Genomic DNA, 2,600 nt, shown 5'->3' on the forward strand with positions numbered 1-2,600 from the left:
GTGAGCGCCACAATCAGGACTGCATACGACCGAGGCACACAGGGCCAACACCCGGCATCATGGTGTGGGGAGCGATCTCCTACACTGGCCGTACACCACTGGTGATCGTCGAGGGGACACTGAATAGTGCACGGTACATCCAAACCGTCATCGAACCCATCGTTCCACCATTCCTAGACCGGCAAGGGAACTTGCTGTTCCAACAGGACAATGCACGTCCGCATGTATCCCGTGCCACCCAACGTGCTCTAGAAGGTGTAAGTCAACTACCCTGGCCAGCAAGATCTCCGGATCTGTCCCCCATTGAGCATGTTTGGGACTGGATGAAGCGTCGTCTCACGCGGTCTGCACGTCCAGCACGAACGCTGGTCCAACTGAGGCGCCAGGTGGAAATGGCATGGCAAGCCGTTCCACAGGACTACATCCAGCATCTCTACGATCGTCTCCATGGGAGAATAGCAGCGTGCATTGCTGCGAAAGGTGGATATACACTGTACTAGTGCCGACATTGTGCATGCTCTGTTGCCTGTGTCTATGTGCCTGTGGTTCTGTCAGTGTGATCATGTGATGTATCTGACCCCAGGAATGTGTCAATAAAGTTTCCCCTTCCTGGGACAATGAATTCACGGTGTTCTTATTTCAATTTCCAGGAGTGTATTTACACAGCATAGAGTGATTACCAGATCATGATAGGCAATTTATATTTCAAACTTTCGTTCGTCCACATATTTTGTTGTGCAGCTTCCAACTGTGACAATTACTTCTGCATTATTAAACAGCTTCAGCACATATTTAGCGAGAAGAGTTGGAAGCCAACTCACGACATTCAGCATTGTGGAGCATTGTTTTAAGACGTATAATGAACAAAATACCGTGGCATAAGTGAACTATTAGATTTTTACTTGGCACTATTGAGGTAATTGAAGATTACAGTCTTATTTACTTAGCACTAATGGGTTTATGAGCTAACGGCTTTGCCGCAGTGGTAACACCGGTTCGTGTCAGATCACCGAAGTTAAGCGCTGTAGGGCTGGGCTAGCACTTGGATGGGTGACCATCCGGTCTGCCGAGCGCTGTTGGCAAGCGGGGTGCACTCACCCCTTGTGAGGCAAGCTGAGGAGCTACTTGATTGAGAAGAGGGGCTCCAGTCTTGGAAACTGACATACGGCAGGGAGAGTGGTGCGCTGACCACACGCCCCTCCATATCCGCATCCGGTGACGGCTGTGGGCTGAGTATGACACGGCGGCCGGTCGGTACCCTTGGGCCTTCATGGCCTGTTCGGGCGGAGTTAGTTAATGGGTTTGCGATGTCGTATAGGGCACCATGTTTAGACCAGCTGCCATACCATTGACCTTTTGATCTTCTGAAATCTTAGATGCCATGTGATGTCATACTTCCACTCCCTTGACCTTGAAGGGAACCAACAGGACAACTGCCCTTGAGTTTCTCTTCACCTAGAAGAATGGTGGTGGGGATGTGGGAAGTTGTGTCATAAACCAAGGGAGGAAATGATATGATAAATTAATCTGGGTCATAAATTCAGAGCCAGGGTCCGACAATAGGCCTAGAGGATTGGGTGATGGTAGAGGTGGGCGATAAATCATGGATGGGTTGGGGGAGGTAGTGGTAGCTCATTCGCGTAATAGTGTCGTAAGTCAGTGGACCAAGAGCCGCTCAGTCCCATTATTATCATAAATCATCATAGCACAGTATTCAACAGCATTGTGGGAACTTGCTTACCATTTTAGGGGATCTCAGGAATTTAAATATTTTCAACATTTCGCGGCCCTGTCAGCAACTGCATAAATATTAATTTTAATTTTAATAACCAACAGCCTCAGTTGCACTGTTTACCTAGAATTTACCTAGGTTGCAGTCGGGTTAACCCACCCTTCTTCAGTATATCAGTAACTACCGTTTGTCCATAGTGGACATCGTCAAGCTAACGCTACAGATCCATAAATTAATGGGTTTGTAGTTTTAGCTTGACGATGTCTACTATGGACAAATGGTAGTTAATGTTATTCTAATCAGGTTGGGTTATCCTGTCTGAAACCTAGTTAAATTCTAGGTAAACGGTGCAACTGAGGCTGCTGGTTATTAAAATTAAAATTAATATCAGGAATTGTTTCATTCGAAGTGAGCATCATTTTCAATGAATTCGGGGAGCAGCCAAAAGGTTCATGTTCATTATTATTCTGAGATTAAATACTGGAGATGTTATGCTCTCATTTTATTAGTACTGTTTCAGATTTCTCTACCTTGCATTATTTATTGGTCAAATTAAACTTAATTTTTTTAAAAAAATATTTATATCATTAAATTTTGTACACAAACGGGTTTATTTCTGTCACAATGATCCTGCTACTTTAGAAAGTGTTATTGTTTGCTACTTTTAACCTCGTCACCCCCTCAGAAATTTGCTGCACATTGACCTTTAGTTTTCGTTTCAAATTTCGATTTCAGCACTCAAGTTATGTGTACCGAATCTGAGAGATATAAACCCAATGATTTAATTGATAATAAATACGCCACGATAAAAATGTTTGGAAACAGGAGCTCGGCCTGCATAATTTTCGATCAGACATTGTGCATAATG

At 44.5% G+C, this 2,600-nt stretch overlaps 1 pseudogene; it reads left to right on the forward strand.

Annotated features, from left to right (window-relative positions):
• The first annotated feature begins 964 nt into the window (after positions 1 to 964).
• Positions 965 to 1,082, forward strand: LOC126189216 (5S ribosomal RNA; annotated as a pseudogene).
• Positions 1,083 to 2,600: the final 1,518 nt, after the last annotated feature.

This window comes from Schistocerca cancellata, chromosome 5 (assembly GCF_023864275.1).
Source record: "Schistocerca cancellata isolate TAMUIC-IGC-003103 chromosome 5, iqSchCanc2.1, whole genome shotgun sequence".
Lineage (NCBI taxonomy): Eukaryota > Metazoa > Arthropoda > Insecta > Orthoptera > Acrididae > Schistocerca > Schistocerca cancellata.